Genomic DNA, 21,653 nt, shown 5'->3' on the forward strand with positions numbered 1-21,653 from the left:
GATAGGCTGGTTTATAGGAACCCCGAAACCCCATCCATAATCACTGGGGACTGGCTGGCTGTGGCTCGCTCATGCCCCCTTCCCACTCATCATTCCCAAGGCCTCTGAAGGCTGCACATGCCTTCACTCCACTCTTTCTCCTGCCACCGGGATTCACCTGGACTGAGTGAGGAGCATGGTTCAAGTGTTGGGGATTAATGTCCCCTCAGAGCAGCCTTCCACCTCCAGAAGGCTGGAGTCTTGGAGAAGTGCCCCCACTGACTTATCAGCGGGCAAGGATGGGCTCAGGGGACCCTCCGCAGTTTGCCCAGTCGCTCACTGCAGCATGCTGCTCATGAACACCCACACTGACTTCCCAAGGTCATGAGCTGAAAAAGCACTCTCACTCCAACCTCACAGTCTGCTTCTGGGGAAACCCAGCCTACACAGCCATTCAGCCGGAATGTTCTCACGCTGTCTCTCCCAGCATCCTCCTACTCAGGCCCAACTTCCCAGTGCCTACTCCAAGAGAGAATATTGGAGAACTCGTTCCCTCTAAGGGCCCTGGAGGGCAGCATGGGCATATGACCCAGACTGGTGCCTGGCTCCTTCCCCAAATGACCATCCTTAACACCACTGCCGCCAAGAACCACGATAGGTCACCAAGAAGCACAAACTTTGGGATGACACTATTATCTTATCCGGAAGGATTATTTGCCTGGGAGGGTATTAGACAAAGTTCATTGACCAATGGAAGAGTTACTAAGAGGGCTGGAAGCTTCTTGGAATCTTTCAAGTTACTCCAGGTGTTCCGACATGGTTCAACTCCAAGTAGAACAGAAATCGTGGGCTTTAAAAGGAATGTGTTAATTTAGTCTTTGTTGTTTTGTTCAAAACTCAGAATCCTATTCTTCAAGGTATTATTCAAATGCTATTTCATTTACGTATCTTTTATTCATCTCTGGTCAGAATGAATCTCTCCCTCCTCTGTATCCTATGGTACTTTGTTTCCCCTCTATTGTTACCTGGAAGTATGAGGAATCTAATGATGAAAATAGCTATAGTGGAAATTAATTGCTGACTTCTGCTGAGCACTTATGTCATGGCGAACAACTGTACTAAGCCCTTCCCATACACTATTCCACTTAATCCCCACAACCAATTCTATTTGTCAAATTGAGTAAGTATCTGGTGATATGTGGATTACATTAATGGCCCCAATTCCTTACTTCTCCTTTTGCTATGAAACCTTGCAGCATTCTCCCTTCCACTCTCCGCTCATCCACATGACTTGCATCGACCAGTGGAATGTTAGTGAATACGACACAAGGAGAAGCTTGAAGAAAGGCTGGCATGTTTCTGCTCGCTCTCTGGCTCTGACACGTCCATGACAATGGACCCTGGACAGCCTGCTGAACGCTCCAGCTGTCCAAGCTGAGTGACCCTAGATGAGTCAGTAGCTAGCAGAGCCCCATATACCTTTCTTGCTTCATTTCTCATCTCATTCTCTAACCACTGTGTTTGTGCGCATGTGCACACACACACTTGCGCATACACACACTGACCTAACAATACTCAACAGCTCGAAATCCCTGAACAAATTCTATTATTTCATGTACATTTACTTTTGCATAGCTCTGCCCTCTGTTTAATAGGCCCTGTCCTTCCCATACATATTTTATCTGTATAACCAATACTTAGTGATCTTTCAAAACTCTAATTAGGGGAGCTTAGATTTGGTAAGAATTTTCCTGACTTATCCTTTTGCCTTGGTGATTTTAGGCCCTAGGCCATTTATTCCCTGCAAGGGGAAATTTTCTTCTGAGAGACATTTGGCAATCTTGGGAGATATTTTTAGTTGTTATAACTGGGAGAGGGAAGGGAGTTACTGGGTACTGGCATCTAGTTGGTCCAGGTCAGGAGTGCTCTAAACATCCTTCAGGGAACAGTATGGCCCTTCACACCAAAGAATTATCTGGTCCAAAATGTCATAGTGCTAAGGCTGTTGTCCCCAGTGCTACCCTAAAGAAGACTACTTTCCAACCTCCCTCTCTGTACTGCCTACATTGTTGTGGATACCTCTATTATTACACACACCCTTTTATAGTTATTTGCTTACATATGTATTTCTCACATTAGAGCATGGGTCAGCAAACTACAGCCTCTTTGTATAGCTGTGAACACAGCCGGGATCATTCATTTCCATATTGGCATTGATTTCATGCCACAATGGCAGAATTGAGTAGCCATGACAGAGACTCCTTGCAGCCACAGTGGCCCACAAAGCCTAAAATATTTGCAAATGGCCATTTAGAAAAAAGGTTTGCTGACCCTTGCACTAGAGTACAAACTTCTTGAGAGTGGCATCATTTCTTAATTTTGTGATACTCAAACATCTCCAACACTCACCAACACAGAGTAGGTACTGAATTTATGACATTGAACTGAATTCAGAATGGTGATGGGTTTGCTTATTCCAGACCCTGCACTTCACTGCCAGGGGACTAGAAGGGCATACCTCTTAGGGAGCTAGCCGAGGCTACAGGCAGAGCCTGGGACCTGGCTGTGGGGTGGCAAAGCAAACCAATGTCATGTAGTCATGATTACCATGCCGTTGGCTCCACTAGCTCTACATTCCAAATGAAGTGACCAATCCCAGGTATCCTTCCCTATGCAGAGCATACAACCAAAACAACTGTAAAGCTTGTTCCATCCTACATCTTTGAGTGGCTATGACTCAGTCAGTATTTTCTATAATGGTGATGTAAGTGTGGAAACCATGCTCCACAACCCAGAAATCTTATCACATAGCTTGGTTGTAAAGTTTCCTGATATCTCAGCAGCATGGCTGGTGAAAAGAGGAAGGAATTTGGGACAGGGAAAGAGATCAAATAGAGAAAATAACCCAACTACATCTGGTATTTTTTCTAAAGGTAGTTGGATGATCCAATGCACAGTAAGCTTCAGTTCTGAACAGAAATGGCATCAGAAGAGACAAATCCTACTTTATCCAAGAAGCAGGAAAGGAGCTAGAGTTTAGGGTTACTGTACAACTAGTGATATGTACAAAAGAGAGCTTCTGGCACATAATAGATACTCAGTAAATTCTAGTGGCAAGTACTATTACACCTCCACTTTGTAGATGAGAATACTGAGACTCTGATACAAATGAGATATATGGCTTCACAGACAGTAAATAACTGTTAGATTTCAAAGTCTGGGCAGAACTGACCCCAAACTGTTTCCATTACAGCATGAAGTCTCCACAGTGGAAGATACAGACCATTCTGGGAGACGGTGACACCATGGTGTGGGGCCATCGCTGTGTTCACTGCACATCTCGCAACAGGAGTGGGGCAGTTTGAACAAGATTCAGCTGGGATTCCTGCAGCTTTCTAGAACCACTGGGAATAATAAAGTAAAACAGAGAAGCCTTGTCATGTAAGCAGACAAACATGTGGGGACAGATGCAACTCAGTAGGTGTGTGGGTACCCAGGATCCAACACAAGCATGAGGACATCTGGTCGCATGGCAGACAAATTACTTCAGGTAGATGCAAGCCGACTTGCAGGTTTGAAGAGGCTGTTGATGTTCTTTCTCCAGTTAAGAGGAATGTGATGACCTGTGGGGGGGTGGGGAGGAGTTGGGTCTGAGAGTCACAGGTCTTAGGAAGTCACAGCTGTGAGGAGCCAAAATATCTGCAGGACCCGACAGGTATCACTTTATCTATGAAATGTAAGCTCTGTCTTGCATTGCCACAATCACCCCTCCTATCACACTCTCTCCAGAGGGCAGATAGAATCATCTCCTTCTGTACTAACAAACTAATTTAGAGAGAGAGAAAGTGATGCATAATGCATACACAGCCTTTGAAGCCAAATAAATCTGGGTTCAAAGCACAGCTGTGCCGCTGTTGGCGGGCAAGTAACGAACCTCTTTGAAGGGATGCTAAAACTACTCACTGTCTATAATGGCTTGAAGATTAGACCTAGAATAAAATAAAGTACCTGGCACATGACGAATAAGTGCTCAAATAAATGCTGTCTGTTATTATTATTGTTATTCACCTCCTGGTATAATTTCTAATTGTCTTGAAACCTCGAGCCTATATTATTCATTCCAGCTACAGGCATCAGGAATGACTTTTGCAGTGGCCCATTTCTGACCCCAAACATGCTACTCTGTTAGCCTGGCTGCCAATTCACGATATTCAATGATAACATAAGATATGTGGCTCTCAATGCACTAATGTTTCCCTTTTAAATCTATGGTTTCAAAATAACTGTGCTTTCTGTTCTTGGGCATTCCTACCTCTGCTTCATGTGTTATCCTGGACCATTCTGCCCTGGTGCCTGACTGACTTCCATCAGCCTCAACACTTTGAGCAGTTACAGTTCATTGGGCCTGGATGTTCCTTAAATTTCTTGAGTTTCTGGGCCGTTGGCTATTACTGCTCCTTCTGCTTTATCCTATTGATGGTATAATTGTTATGATTCTTCATGTTTTCTTCCTAGCCCCAACTCTGCCAGTGTCATTCTGTCCCAATCCACACTCTTGGACTGACACAAGCATGCCTCAAACTCCAGCCTCTTCCCTGGCAGAAACCAAGGACACTGGCTCCAACAGGGCACAGGGAAGTCACCTTGTGATGGCATTTATGTATGCTGGCTCTTCTTCAGAAATGGGATCAGGTAAGGAGGTCTTTCCTTGACCTGGTTCTATATCTCATATATCTCATCACCAGTTGGTCTCAAAGAGACCAAGAAAATAGTAGTACAGGAAACCTGGGCTGGAATGGAGCAGCTTCCCTGACTTCTGCCCACATCCTGCTCATGCATGACTGCTTTCTCCTTATTTACCAACTAGGAAACAGTCTCTGTATGGTCATTTACAGCCCAGTCTTGTACAAATTATCAGTATTTCTGTTATCAGACTTTCCTAGGTCCCTGTGTGACACTCAGGCGCTTTATTAGTCAATTTCATTGACCTCTTTGAGTTCTTGATTGTTTCTGCCTTTCATGTTTACTTCTCTTGCTGTATTCTCACTCTTTCCACTATCCTTTGAAGGATAAAACAAAAGACATCAGCACAGCTGGGAAACTACCCTCTAGCCTACATAACCCATTTATCTGCATACTCACTCCTGTTTACCGAATCATGTAAAATTCCATCCTACAATCCCAGCAGGACCCTAATGGCCTTTGCTTTGTCCCTACCCTAGACTTATACTGAGTACCTTCTCTACCAACTCAATCTCCCTCACCTAACCTCCACTTCCAGCCTCCATATTGCCTTCTGTGGAGATTTTAAGATGTATGTACCCCCCCAAAAAACATGTTCTTAAATCTAATCCTTTCCTGTGGGTGTAAACCCATTTATTTAGTTACTTCAGTAAAAGGTGACTTAATGCTATTACTGGAGTCCTTTATAAGGGAATGAAATTCAGAGAAAAAGCTACAGGAAGCAAGAAGCTGAAACAGAAACCATAAAAGAAGGATGAGACCAGGTGACACTGCCATGTGCCTTGGTATGTGGCAGAGGAGCCAAGGATCTCCAGGAGCCAGACTTCAGGAAGAAAGCACCGCCTTGACGATGCCTTGATTTGGACATTTTCACGGCATCAAAACTGTAGGCTAATACATTCCCATTGTTTAAGCCAACCTGTTTCATGGTCTTTGCTGGGAGCAGCCTAGGAAACTAACATACTTTCTAAGCAACACCTTCTCTGACCAACAGAATCAAAGCATTGGACCCATAAGGTGGTGAACAGAAGCAACATCATAAGGATGTGTTTAAACCATTCTTAAAAATGCCCCCTTTCCTGTGAGACTGAGGATTCCTTACTAGAATCTAAGTTTTGTCTTCTTATCACTGCTCCTTGGGTTTATGATCTCTGACTGGCCTACCCTTACAGAGGAAAAAAAGAAAGCAGTGATAAATTTGGGTTAAATCTGCCTTAATGAAAAATAAACAGAATTAACTTCTTTCAGGAAGGAACAAAACTACCAGACATGAAAATTGGCCAGTGCAATGTGACCAGAGGCAAAAATCATACGATGGGAATATAAAATTTCCCAAATCTCCTCATGGTTCAAAAATTCAACTCTTCTTTTTTTCATTTGTTATTTAACAGCCGTTTCTTTCTTTTTGTGGTTCATGAAAGAAACCAATTTGGAAGGGACTGGAAACAATATCTACAGTCTTAAATGCCCAGTCACTGTCCTGAGAATGGATGATGCACAAGGTGAAATTGTAAACCTGGGAGGAGTTACAGTGTCAGGGGGGTGGGGAGCCTTGGGAGAGGGCCTCCCCGTTGGAATGCAATGTCTCTCAATAGGTGACACTGGTGAACAGGAATTTTGTACAAGGGAGCCTGGGGTTAGGTTAAGTCCAACAGATACAACCAAGGCCAATGATTCCGAATCAAGTCTTAGAGAGTGCAGGAATCATCTGGTGTAATGATTGCTTCCTACCCATGGTGAAACAGCAGTTTGCAGACTGAATCTCTTAGTCTTAGAGAGAAATACTATTGGAATTCTATTGATACCAATTGATCCCACCCTTTCTCCCTTCTAGATTTGGAATTAATGGAGGAACCAAAACAAGAACTTGGATGAGGACTAAGGAATAGTTGCAGTTTGCCACAGAAAGAAGTGCTATAAGAACCCCTTCCTGGTGCCCATTAGACACAGGGCCCGTCTGGAGAAATGCTGGTTCTACAGAGGAAGCTCTGCACATTGCCAGTGAAGAACCCGAAACTCTTGGCTTGCCCCATGTCCCACGGGACATGAGAAAGGGAAGGAATGCACATCAGAGAAACAGACATTAAGGTCTGCCAAGGACAGAGCAGCATGTGAAAATGTGAGCAGAAAATGAGTGTTGGCTCCATCTGTAGGTTGGCAGACATGCCAGGAGCAAGGAAGGGGTCAAGAGCCCAGGCTGCCCACAAGTGGGGACTGATCCCTGACCTCACCCCTGGGGAAACCACACCTGCCTTCCCTCCTCCCTACCATCCCAAGGCCTTACCCCTGTTTCCTCTAACTCCAATTCAATGTTCATGACCTTTATCCCGACTAGTTTCTCAAGGCTCTAAGAAACTCCAATCAGGTTTAAGTTTTCCATATTAATAATAACAATTATTTTAACAACCTTGATTTTTCAAACAAGTGTTGTTTTATTTTTCCAGGCTGCTATGACAAATACCACACAATGAATTTGCTAAAATAATAAGAATTTATTGGCTCACGGCTTTGAGACTTGGAAAAGTGCAAAATTGAGACATCAGCAAGATGATACCTTCTACCCAGAGTCTGGACCATTCTGGGACTGGCTATTGGTGATCCCTGGGATTCCTTGGGGTCCCTTTGCTTGAATCCCTGCCTTCTGCCACGTGGTGATATCCTCTCTGTCCATCTGGGTCCCATTGACTTCTGGCTTCCAGCTCCTCCCCATGACTTCTCTTTCTTTGAATTTCTTCTGCTTCTGAGGGACTCCAGTAGTCTGGATGAAGGCTCACCATCATTTAGTTGGGCCATGTCTTAACTAAAATAATATCTTCAGGAGATCCTGTCTGGAATGGGTTCATACCCACAAGAGTTAGGATTGAGATTAAGAACATGTCTAAAGTGAGGTGCATAATTCAATCTCCCACAGGTGCCAGATACTACGTTAAGCAGGTCAGCTAAAGGATTTATCAAAACCTCATGACCCCACAACAAGAACAAGCAGACACTATGATTACCTCATTTGCATTTTGGGAACCAGGCTCAAAGACAATCATAAACTTGTCCTAGCTTATGCAGCAAATAATTGCTGGGGCTGAGATTACAAATCTGTCTGACTTCAAGGTGCAGGCTTTCAATTACTGCCCTAGAGTCATACAAACTATATTCTGGGAAGCGTGGGTATTGGGTGCTACAAAAATTTTCATCATCCATAAAGTATCAGGAAAGCCACATATTTTATCACCTTTAAATTTGAAGAAGACCAATTGAAATACAGAGAGGTGACTGGTCTATGGGTCATAGTTTGGGTGGTCTATGGGTCTGTCCTTCAAAATACTGACTTGATGGAGCTAGGTACCAGGTAGGGTCTGAGTTTATTCTGAATATTCAGCAGGATAATGTGGAGGTGAGAGCAACTATCATTTATTACACCCCCTCTCTATGTTGGTGACATATTATTAATATTAACTTATTTCTCACAATCACTCCGTATTATATTCTTCCTATTTTATAGTTGAGTACACTGAGGATGACTCTAAGAATGTAAGTTGTTGAGCATCACAGAGCTCGTACGTGGTAGGGCCTAGACATTACCCCATTCCTTGGATCCCTAAAGCCTGTCCCCTACCCACAATCCCCCACTGCCTTCCTACTAGGACCTTCTTAACCCTGGTCCGTTGTCTGGAAGGGGTGGAGCTGAGTTCTGGGGAGGTGTGGTGCATTCAAACGTGCTCACACTGTTAAGGATGGCCCAGGAACCTGTCAACATGGGCTTGGTGCAATGGGAGATACTGGCAACCAGCACCATAAGAGTTCAGAAAAAAAAAGTCACCAAATTCCCCCAACTTCTTAATATCACTGGCCCCAACCTCTGCTTTGTTCTTGATGCTTTTCATTAAGAGTAAACTATTCCAAACAGGAATATTTTTACAAAAGTAAATTCTCATGCTTTAGGCATATGGGAATCATTTTCAGTTACTCTTTGATTCCTGTGCTGATTCTTCAGACAGAATGGGGGGGCAGGGGGCTGCACTTCATAGTTTCGGGAGTATAATTGCTCAGCTCTGTCACAGAACGCATTAAAGGTGTCAGTAATGTCATAATTTCCATTTCCTGGTCTTAGTCTCTTTCCCTTTTCTTTCCCTTAAAAGTTGCCAAACACCCACCCAGCACTTTAATTCCTTGATTTTCTTACTCTCCTGGATTCATCTTTCTGAATTTCTGACACCACTCTATAGTTGCAGTGCACACCTAAATAAGCAGCTATTTCCGTTTAGTCAAAGCAATAGACTCCATACCATTCTGTACACATCTATGAACATATATAGCAAGGAAGCAAAGGGCTAGGCTCTAAGAGGGCATGGTATATCAATCTGGGTCTGACCAGAAAAATGTACTCCGAGCCTTGGAAAAAGGGGAACTGACAGCATTCACAGCTGATGAAAGATCTGAGAAGTCAGCAGGAGAGCGTGAGGCTGCCCAAAGATTGGCAACAGCAGAGAGTCATTGCCACCCTAAGGCTCAGGGACCAGCAGGGGAGGCTGGGCACCCTGGGAGCTGGGGGTGCTGGGGAGAAGCTGGAACCACAGTGGGTCTGAGCACATGGAGTCAAAGCCACTGCAAAAATGCCGCGGCAGGAGAAAGGAGGAGGAGCGCCTTGCCCTCTCCTCTCTTCCCTTTGGCTGAAGCCAGCTGGGTGCCAGCTGCCACAGGACCTAGGAAAGGCAGCCTGAATTTCCCTGTCCATTTTTTCTAGGCTCCTGTGTTATATGCTGGAAGTTTTTTTTCTTTGAAACTGCAATTTTCTAGCACTAACAATTCAACTTTAAACTGTTTTCCCTTGAATGAAGGCAAGTGGTGGGGACAAAATATTTTGTTTAATCTCAGGGGCACTTAGCAAGGGGATGAAAGGGAAGCGGACAATACACAATCACTGAAGACCCTACAGGCTGACAGCGTCTCAGCTGGGGGTTGCAACTCCGTGGGGTTAGGGGCAGGGCTCGGACTGCAGCAGCGACTGAACCCACCCCACTTGCTTTTCCTCCTGGTGAGGACACGGATGGAAAAAATCAGAGTCAGCAGATCAAGTGCTAGCTCCAGGTCCATCATAGCCTACTATTTCTCCTCCCCAAAATAATAGTAATAGCTCTCCATTATTGAGAGCTTTCTAGGTAAATTTCACTCTCTGAGGAAGTCACCATTTTCATTTTCCTGTCCCTGAGAGGAAACTGAAGCTGGGAGATGAAGTTACTTTCCCAGTCCACAGAGCTGGTAAATGGTGAAAACAAGCTGTACTTGGGCTCTTTCCTGCCTGATCCCAGCGCTAAACCACACACTCCACTGCTTCGTGTTCACCATCTTATTTAGACAAGTCACTTAACATTTGTGAGTGTCCGTAAGTGAAGCTAATCCACATCGGCCTTGCCTGCGCTCACAAAGCGCTTGGGAACCTCCACGCAGATGAAATATGTGCAAATGTTTTGAAAACTCTAAGCCTCTCTCACTTGATCTGGTATTATTTCCACTTCTGCTTTTAGCAGGCGCTGTCTAGTTCCTAAGTCTCGCCGTGTGCGCCTCAGTGACTATTTTCGGCCCGCCAAGCTGTTTTCGTTTTTCACCAGAATGCCTGCTCCATTTGGGTAATGGCAACAGATGTGGCAATGGGACAAAACTCCTACCAGCCAGCCCCTTACCCAAACATCCCCAGAGTGGCTTCCATCAGTCAGCTCCTCACGTCTGCTCCTAGGCGGGGCAATAGGAGAGCGCAGAACCCCACTTCACTGTCTTTTACTAGCCTTGATCATTTCTGATAAGCGCTCTTAGAAATCACTTTCCCCTTCCACAGCCTGGAGCTCTGGTGTGTTGTCCATATTATATTAATAGATGTCCTCCGGGGAAGAGTGATTTGACGGAGGTTACGAAATAATTGTGAGAAAATGTTTTGACATTATGTTAATGCCTGTCAGTGTATTATCCCCAATTTAAAGTTAATCACAAAAATTACATTGCCATTCCAAAAACTGTAATAAAGTAAGATTTGTTGAGGTGTGAATAATGAAGAAACTGAGAGCCAAGAGCGAAATGAGAAATAAACTTCAGGCTTAACCCTTTTGCTCTCTCCTGCTGAAAGGCAAAGAAGTAAATGGTGATTTTTGCCACGTGGATTCTGGCAAAAATATTTGGATTTATAATCCAGAGAAAAACAGGAGAGCGTTACCCGCAAATATACACAACTGAATACTGAGTTTAAAAGTTGAAACTTAAATCAAGTCAAAAGGGCTTCAAGAATCTGGATATCTGTCATTATTTGGGCAAGATATTTAGACACTTGATAAATTGTTCAATTTTCTTCTAGCATTTTAGTGTCTTGCCTGAGACCTGGCTTTATGCTTTCAATGTTCTGTCAAGCTTTTCTGCTTGGATGCCCTGCCACCGCCTCAAAATCATACCAAGCCTATCACATTTCCCTCAAAAGCAATTGCCCTACTTCTGTCCGTGGTAGCTGCCTTTTCTCGGGCTCTGACACTTGGAAATTTGGAGTCATCTTTGACCTTTAAGTTCCCTGCCACCCACTCACATCCAGGCCTAAAATTCTTTTGGACAGCCCTTCAAAAATAATAACAATACTAATATCAACGAGAGCATCCATTTTGCTCATGCTTTCTCTACAACAGGCTCTAGGTGTTTTCCACATACTATCTTTAACCCCCAAAGCAACTTTGCAGGATACATAGGATGGTCCCATTTAAAAGAGGAGGAAACTGAAATTTGGGGAAATAACCAGCCTAGTCGCTTACGAGGTAGGTCCTGGTACAGAAGTTCAATTCCAGGACTGTCTACTCCAAATCCAGAGAGAGACAGCATCCCAGCACCCACCTCACAGAACTGTGGGAAGATGCAATGAGTAAATTCACATCAAGTTTCTGGGAGAGTGACCAGCTCACAGCAGGCCCTCAGGAGCTGTTCATTGTCCTGACTGTTACTTGAGGTGGCTAACTCCCTGAATTGCTCACACTCTTTTCTGGCCTGAGGGCCTTTGGTCTCTCCTTGATTTCATCTACCCCTCACTAAGACCCGCTGAAAAGGACGTCTCCTCCAGAAAGCTCTCCAGGATCACCCCCAGGCCATCCTAGTTAGCTTTCCACTTCGCCCTTGTAGTGCATCTTCTCTGCCTCAAACATGTGGCATTAATCAAACTCTGCATTGGACTGTGAGTTGCGTTTGCCCCCAACTTAAAGCAACATGATCCAGTTGGAAAGGCCCGTGCTTCCCCTTTCCGTGAACAAAGTCTGGTGCTGAGTCCCAAATCTGCCTCTAATTACGAGTCTGATTTGTTAAATTATGTATGAGCTTGTGCTTTCTATCTTCTTAGTAATAGCTTTCGTTTACTAAACACTGCCTGGGTGGCAAAGTGCCTAAAACACTTTATCTACAAGGGAGGTGCTCATGGTATCCCCACTTTAAAGAGGAGGAAACTGAGGCTCAGGAACAATAAGTAATTTGGCAATTGGCCTAAGTTAAAAAGCTGGAAAGCATGAACTGGGAACATTCTGGAATCAGTAAAGAGGTTTTAGATGATCTCAGAGAGCCTTTAATTTATATCTTGAAATGCATGCTATCCCATCAGTATCCCAGACTTCTACAATCAAATGCTGCAAAGACCCCCCAGAAGCCTCTGCCACTCTGTCACCCCATCTCTGGATCTGCCTATTCCTTACTTTCCCAGTAAGGAGAATAGAAGAGGGAAGGAAGAGAGATGCAAAACATTTTCACAAGGCTTTCCTGAGCTCATACCGATGCAGAGAATCAAATATCTTTAGAGTCGGAAGGAATCTGGAAAAACATGGTCTATGCATCTCCATGAATGCATGTATGTATGTATGCATCTCTATGTATGCATCTCCATACATGATGGGCAGAAACTGAGGTTCAGACAGGGGAAGAACTGGACCCGACACACTGTGCTTCTCAAAACACCAGGCCTCCTGTGCTCTCAGTTGCCAACCAAGCACCTTATGCATTAAGAGAGATGTGCTTTCATCCATTTCAAATCTGTTGTCATTTAATTTCAGGAGAGAGGATAAATAGGAACACCCCCTTGGCCCTTTGGGAGCCCTTTGTTACTTCATTTACCTCTACCTGCTCTCTCATCACTCTCCATGTCTCTATAAAATAGAGCTCTAATATTCCGCATTAGCTCGGGCGGTGAAATCCACCCTCTTGCCTTTTGCCCCCTCCTCATGCCGGGTGCCTCTAATCAGCACCACTGTCCTTTCACCCTTCCATTTATAGCCCTCCCTGAGATAAGACAGCTACCCCGGCTGCTGTATTCAAAGTGAGAATGTACCACTGATTTATAGAATGGCATGATAATATTTCCACATCTGATTCTCCATCCCCTTTACTCAACCTTGTGTCTTACCTGCAGTTCTGACCACTACTGAGCCTGGAGCAGATGTCTTCATTGGGCTGCCCAAAATGGCACTGGTTGTAAATCTCTCTTTCTTTCTTTTTCTCCTTTTAACACAGACATTGCAGTTAATTCAGAGGCCATTTACTGGGGTGTGCATAGAGTTTAAATCGTTGCCTTCCAGTGAGCATTGTCTAGCCATGATGTGCAATGCAGATAATTGCTTGTCAGAGAAATTCCTTAAATGCAGCTCTGGTCCCCATGGTACTTGAACTTTGGCTTAAGGGTAAGTTTGAAATGAGAGGTCTCTCTGTCACCTGAGGAGCTCCTGGATTTCTAGGGCAATAAGTCAGCTTTCCAAGATGAGTATGCATTGATTTGCTGAGCAGTGGAGACTGGAGCATGGGAAAAGTTGCTCTTCTCTTTCTAGGGTGTAATTGATGCCACCAAGATCAGGTCAAGTTGGTGGTGTCAATCGGTCCACTCTGAATATTGGCAACTGAATGCTAATACTAGCAAAACACTTGAGTGTGTTATTGGAATAGCAATTTTTCTGTGCTTTGTGTGCCCCATCATGGAGTCTCTATCAATCAAGGATCTCCAGAGAAACAGAACCAGTAGGACATACACGTGTGTGTGTGTGTGTGTGTGTGTGTGTGTGTGTGTGTTTATATACATGGCAGGTTGGCAGGCTAGAAACTCTTAGGCTGGAGCTAAAGCTGTGGTCTTGAGGCATAATTTCTTCTTCCTCAGGGAAACCTCAGCTTTGCTCTAAGACATTTCACCAGTTGAATGAGGCCCACCCATATTATCAAAGACAATATCTTTTACTTAAATTTAACTCACTGTAAATGTTAACCATATCTACAAAATACCTGTGCGGCAACACCTAGGATGGCTGAGTAATATAGTACCACAGGCAAGTCAAGTTTACATATGCAAGTACCCATCACAGAGTCATAGGCAAGAAGGATCTCATTTTTACACCTTCACCAGCCAAATCCCTTGCAGCCCAGGTGAAAGTAAGCCCCACACCATGGCTTTGGAATATAGCTGACCCAGCTTTGAGCCATCCTCATCCTGCTCACAAGAAGATAGCCATGATGCTGATTCTGGGCATTTTCCCAGAACCACTTCAAACTTATTCTTTACCCCTATGCCTGGGTCTTAGACTCTCTGTATGTTATCTCAATTTTAGACTTTTATATTTTGATAACACATTAGAGCTCTTTTCTCTGGATTTTGAAACATGTTTTCTCATATGATTCTCAGTGTCGCATGTGCCCCTAATTTTGGGGTTCCCTTTCACTTTACATCAAAGTCTTCTTCTATCAGCCCTAACCATGCAGACTCCACTGATTGGTCAAAGCTCTTGTAGGAGAGGAGACGGATTCAGACAGAAATTAATTAGTGAATGTACAAACAAGGCCAGAAATTGGGGAAGGGCCTCAGCTGCTTAGATGCATGAAGGCTACATGGGAGGGGATGAAGGAAAGAGTTCAAGCTTAGGGAGCTCAAGAACCCTGAGTTAAAATCCTGATACTTGCTCACTTACTTGCTGGGACCTCTGAGAAAGTTTTTAACCTCTTTGAATCTCAGTTTCCCAGAATACTAAAAGGGACATAAACCTTAAGTGTGGAGAAGTAAAGCTATATGCTCAATAAATCCATTTTCTCTTCCTTCAGAGCATACTGCCAACCCCTTTCAATTAGTGGGCCGAATGATGAACTCTCATCTATTAAAAAGCAGACATCCCAGTCCCCTACTCATGTTCCAAACTACTGCAAAACTTAGTAATTTAAAATAATAGAAATCATTTACTTTGCCCATGAATCTGCCATTCAAGCAGGATTTATGGCAACAGTTTATCACTCTTTCATGAGGCATCTTCTAGGGCAGCTTAACAGCAGGACCCACTTCCAATATCACTTAATCACATTGCTGGTAAATTGGTGCTGGTTGCCCTGAAAGTCAGCTGGAGCTGTCAGGGGGACCTTCTCTTCTTCTCCCATAGGCTTCTCTGCAGGCCGTTGGACTTCCTCACAACATGGTAACAGGGTCACAAGAGCAAGTTCTAAGAGACAAAGAAAATGAAGCTGTCAAAAAGTCTTAAAGCTTAGGAAACTAACACAGAATACTTTGGTATTCTGTTGGTCAAAGTATCACAGAGCCAGCCTAGATGCTGGAGGAAAAGACATGCTTCTCTATCAGAAGAATGAGGAAGAATTTGGGGGCATGCTGAATACACCATTATTCCTGTCAAAATGAAGTAACAGGACTGGATTAATATTTCTTCTCAGACAACTAAAAACAGACAACTTTAAGCAGACAAATGCATATGTAAAAGGACTAGGGTTGGGGAGCAAAACTATCTTAAGAAGCAATGGCGCAAACATTTCCAAATTTGATAAGAACTATAAACCCATATATCCAAGAAGACCTATGAATCCCAAGCACAAGAAATATAAATAAAAGTACTCTAAGGCACATCATAAACAAATTGCTTAAAACCAGCAATAATAGGAAATCGTAAAAGGAGCCAAAGAATAGGCACATTATGTATAAAAGAACAGAAATAAGGACACAGACTTTTCCTTGGAAACAGCAAGAAGACAGTGAAGCAACATCTGTAAGTGCTGAAATAATCTACTAAAGTGAGTATACCTTCTTGTTTGCTCTCCCTACTTTCTGGTCTTCCTGTTGCTGGGGGGACCTGGTGGAGAATTCTGACCTTCCTAAGGGAGGCAGAGCCATTAGATGGAAAGACCCTGCCTGGGTACCTGAATCACTGTGGGTAAGGCCACCCTTGAAACTCATGACTGAACCAGGACGTGAGTGAGAACATATAGCATTAGTGTGATATGCCACTGAGACCACCACAAGTTCCATAATGAAGCCCCTGTTATGGGATTCTGGATATGCTTCCAAAGGACCTGAAACATGATAGGTGCTAAATAATTTATAACATGATTAGGATTATCAATTAAAGAAAGAGAGAGCTATGAGTTTATAATAGATCTCAAGTTGGGCTCTATGTGAGCTTTGGGGAAGAGTCAGGCCTTGTTTCTAAGACGTGGAACACTCATGCATATGGCCTATTATCAATAGACTTTGATCCCAGTAGGAGTTAATCATAAAGGAAAAAGGTGGAGAGAGCCCTTAGTTCCCTTCAAGTGGTCCGTCCACGACTATCATCATACACAAACTATCTTCCCCTTCCAAGAAAGTACAATTGAGTCCATTGGCTTACTCACGTAATCATCAAGCAGAGTAGAAAGATGGCTCAAACTAAATTTTGACCCAGTTAACTGGCAAATCCCAACACAATAAATCCCAATACATAAAATCTCAGTTTCTGGTTAAGCCAGGGAGGAAATCTGATCTTCCGATGTTTCTAGCAAAATCAGTTTACAAAATTATTTTCTGTTTCCCATATATCTTCAAAAATGACTCTAGACCAAATAACCAATTGATTGGATCCATTTTTCACTCCTATCCAAAGCAGAAAGATATTTTTCACTCCTATCGAAAAGGAAAAATGTTGAATCGCATGTGAAGTGCAGATATAAGCATTTAAAGACTGTTTCCCCATTTTGTTTGTGAATAATTTTTCATTTCATGAAGGAGCCAAATATCTCAGTAGGTAAAATCAATAGCAGACGCCAGAGCAGATGGAAAATTCTCCAGGCTTAATACCATTTCAAGCATGGCTGTCGAAGCTGGATATCTTAAGGGAACAAATAGTGAATACCCTGCCTTAGAAGAGATGTATGAATTAGAATCTTTTCTTTTTAAAACTAATCTGTTGTATAATGGTTCATTCATTCAACATGTATTTATTAAGCACTTATTGTATGCCATATACTACATCAAATGTTTGGAATACACAAAAATGATAAAATAAAATTGGGACCTGTCCCGGGGGAAGAAAGTCTAGTGAAATAACTAACATTCAAAAGTGCTTACTAAATTCCAAACATTATTCTAATCACTTTACAAACATGAATTCATTATTCCTCATTACAACCCTATGAATAGTTATCAATATGACTATTTTATTGATTTGGACACCAAAGCATGGAAAGTTTAGCAGTATCCCCAGCTCTGTACCTTGTTAGTTGTAGCCAGGTGTATTATCTAGGGTTCTCTAGAGAAACAGAATGAACAGAAAATATCTGTAGACATACAATTTATAAAAGTGTCTCACGCAACCATGGAAATGTAGACCCTAAAGTCTATAGGGCAAGCCGCAAGCTGGTAACTCCGATGAAGACCCACAATGAACTCCAGAGGAGAGGCTCCCTGGCCAAAGCAGGAGGGGAGACTGTCTGTCCTGAATCCTCCTTGATAACCTTCCAAGGATTAGATTTAAGTGTCACTCATTGCAGAAGACACTCCCTTACTGATTACAAATGCAGTCTGTGGATGCAGCTGACACAATCATGATTCAAGCCCATGAAATGTCCTCATAACAGCAGGCAGGTCAGCACTTGCCCGACCAAACAAACCGGCATCACCACCTGACCAAGTTGACACATGAACCTGACCATGACACCAGGTGATGACCCCAACCAGCCTGACTCCAAAGGCCAGGCTTCCCCTATGCACAGAGCAAATGAACAAGTAAATCAGCTCATCAGTGTGCTCAGAGACAGACTCTAAGCTTCTTGACGACAAAATCTGTGCCTCATCTTATCATTGTTTTTTCTCAGTACCTTGCAGAATTCTTGGAATGCTGTAATCATTCAAAAAATATTGAATTAAGTACTTAAGTAGAATAATAGAGAAAGCAATCTGGTAGAAACAAACAAGCAGCTACTACATTTATCTGAGAAATCATGCAAGTCTTCATAGAGGAGGTAACTTTTGATTTGAGTGTGAAGAGATAATTAGACATTTGATAGGTCATCAAGGGAAGGAAAAGCATGACAGGAAGCAAGAGTAGAGTGTACAAAGGCGTGGAGGTATGGCAAAGCATGCCAATTAGGGGGACTGTAAAGACTTTACACTGATTAGAGAGAAGGGTGATTGACGATTCATCTAATTTTATAGCAGTACCTCTCATAAGGCTTCCTGGGGCCCAGAAGAAGAGGGTTCCTTGGTGTTTTTCCTCATCAATCTTGAAAAAAAAAAAAAAAAAAGGCAAGCCCTCTGGGGTTGTATTCTCCTAAGGATGTGACTCCTGAACTGAACCTTTAGATTGGTGCTTCTCAACACGCCTCTGGAGACAAGGCCAGGGACTTCAGCCTTCCCTAGAATTGAGGAAATCAGCACTTCAGTCCACCAGTAATTCTGAGCCAAGGCCCATCCATCGGGAAGTTCACCCAAGATTTGGCAACAGTTATGAGGGTTAAATTCCCTACGCTGAGGTATCAGAAAAGAAATGAAGGGTAGGATAGAGGGCAAACCACTGGTATATTAATTTCCCGTGTAGCCCAAGACTATGTCAGACCTCAAAAAACATTTAAAGGGCCAAGCTGAGAGGGTGAGGGGACAGGGGGTAGTGGGAGGGAGCCCTGACAAAAGCAGCATGAAGAAGCAAGAGGGTTGGATGCTTGTCGAAGTGGGCTGGAATGAACCAAATCCCAAACAGAAGTTTCTCCCAAGACTCCCCAATTCTTGCAATAATGCCAAGAGAAAATAACAGACTGTTTTAGATTTCTGGCTGAAAAAACAAATACCATACAATGGCTTGGCTTAAACAATGGTGATTTATAGTCTCACAGTTTTGAAGCTAGGACGGGTCCAAAATCAAGGTGTCAGCAAAGCAATCCTTTCTCTCCCAAGACCGTGGTGTTTTGGGGCCGGTTGCCTATGATCCTGAGTCCTCAGCTTTCCTAATACATGGCAATGCACATGGTGATGTCTTCTTTCTCCTCCATGTTCCGCTGACTTCTGGCTTCTCCCTATGGCTCTCTCCCTCTGTTTCTGAATTTTTTCCTGCTTATAAAGGTTTACAGTGATCTGGATTTAAGCCCAACCTGATTCAGTTGGGCCAGACCTTTACTGAAGTAACATCTTCAGAAGACCCTGTTTACAACAGGTCCATGCCCACAGGAATGGATTAAGATTAAAAACATTTTTTCAGGGGTCCATAACTACAAGCAATGACACAGCCCATTATAGACTTCGAAAATTCCTTCCCTTTTTCACAAAGAACTATCCTCTTCCCTTTGGTAAATACTTTTCTTCTAGCTAACCAGGCTCAGTGCTGCCCAGAACCCATACCTTCTGGGTTCTCAAGGAAGCCAGGCTGTGCTCCACCAGTTTTGTATCTCTTACTCTTCTAATCTGTTAAGAGCATTCAGATTCCAGAAGCTGACTTTCATTTCGTGTGGTTATTGTTGCCCACCCACCCCCTTTCTGGTTGAATAATATCCACCAATGGATTACCCATGCTTTAGAAAAAAATTTTACAAACAAAATATCTGAACATGGAACTCTATGGAACACAAAAAATATAGTGCCTACAAGATAGACCTTAAAAAAGTATTTGTAAAATAAATAACCACGGAGCTAAAGGCATTGCTAATATCTGATATCTGAGTTTTATGAGGGATACAAATAAAGAAAGTGCTTATTCTCCATGAACATTCCCAGCCAATCATTCAATTAGAAAATATTTATTGAAAATCTACTACATACCAGGTCCAGGACTCAAGGCTGAATACTTTGATTATATAAATACAGTATATTATCCATTCTTTCCAAGAACTTAAATTCAACTTGGTAGCAACTGAGAAAGAGAAAGATGGAAGGAAAGAAGGAAGGGAAGGAGAAGGAGGGAGGGAGAGAGGGAGGGAAAATAATAAAGGAAGGATTGTCATAGGTATTTCCCAGACCAGCAGCCTGGAGCTAACATCAGGGCACTCATTTGTTTTGGGACAATTGGATGTTTCCTCAGCCACTCCCCCAATTCTTCCATTGCTGCTTACCCCTGGTGACCACAGAAATCCTACCCTTGAGTCTCCTACTTTGCCTTTCCTTCTTCCCACATATCTGTGGGAAGCCCTGTGTTCCACATCACCAGTGAGGGGCATTCACCTTGTTCTGGGCTGAGGGAAGGCGTTTTCTCACAGGTAACTTCTCCCCATCCCTGGCTGACACCTGTTCTAGAATTCAGTCCCTTACCCATTCCAGGAGGAGCTGAGGAACATCTGTCCTGGTCACTCTGGGGTCACTGGCTGCCAGACTCTGCTCCTCCAGCCAAACCTTTCCGATGGGCACAGGACTTGCTTTTTACTTGGAGCTGAGGGCAGATGCCACAAATTAAAAGAAAAACTAAAAGTCACTATAGGGTTAATTATAAATCAATTAGATAGGCCTTAGTGCTGTAGAAATATAAATACTTAGGGTTTATCATGAGTGAAGGAGGCTCTGAACTGTGGAGCCCAACCTGGCCATGAAGGATGATGTTCTAGTTTGCTAGCTGCCAGAATGCAACACACCAGAGATGGATTGGCTTTTAATAAAAGAGGATTTATTTTTTTAGTTCTTCAGAGGAAAGGCAGCTAACTTTCCACTGAGGTTCTTTCTTATGTGGGAAGGCACAGGGTGCTCTCTGCTGGCCTTCTCTCCAGGCCTTTGGGTTCCAACATCTTTCCCTGGGGTGATTTCTTTCTGCATCTCCAAAGGCCTGGGCTGAGCTGCGAGTGCTGAGATGAGGTATGCTGAGCTGCTTGGTCTGTGCTATGTTGAGTCTCTCATTTACGGACCAGCCAATTATCTCAAACATCATTCATTGCAGCAGGCACGCCTCCTAGCCGACTGCAGATGTAATCAGCAACAGATGACATTCACATACCATTGGCTCGTCCACAGCACCAGAACTAGGTGCCTTCATCTGGCCAAGTTGACAACTCAATCTAACTACCACAGATGAGTAAGATTCAGGTAAGGGCACAAAATGAGAAGACTTTCTAGAGGGTATGGGCACTGTGAGAAAGGTAGGAAAAAATGCAGGAGCAAATACCAGCATGAGCCAAGGCAGTTTTGCTCTAGATGCTTCCAGGGACAAGAAGCCTCAGTTGTTGGAAGCAGAGGCTTTTCCTCATTCTTCAGGACCTTTTTCCAAAACCATGTTCTCTGTGAAGCTTTTCCTGGGGCCCTCAAACATATGGACCCTCCTTGTTCACCTTTCTTGTTCATCCAGTGGATGTTTCAGTGCATTTTAACTTATGAGCACTATTATCTTCCCTCACTCAGGTGGTATCATCATTTGGGACTTGTGGAAATATTAAAAATCTTGAGAAGCACAATATATGCATATAACAATACACGATGAGGCTGGCCATATAAATTATCTTCTAAACTGAGACACTTTGGAGAAGGGAAAAGGGTTCAATTACTCTAGGACAACAGGAATAAATTGATATTATCCCAGGCTAACTGGGATGTACCACCATTCTACTCATAATGAATATCTGTCCTGCAATAAAAAGTTGATGATCAGTTAACAGTGTCAAAGAGGGTCTTATGTTAAAGTCGGCAAGGGTACTGTTTTTTGGTGGCACCTGTGCTGTACCAGTGTTTTTACCTA

This window comes from Tamandua tetradactyla, chromosome 12 (assembly GCF_023851605.1).
Source record: "Tamandua tetradactyla isolate mTamTet1 chromosome 12, mTamTet1.pri, whole genome shotgun sequence".
Classification (NCBI taxonomy): domain Eukaryota; kingdom Metazoa; phylum Chordata; class Mammalia; order Pilosa; family Myrmecophagidae; genus Tamandua; species Tamandua tetradactyla.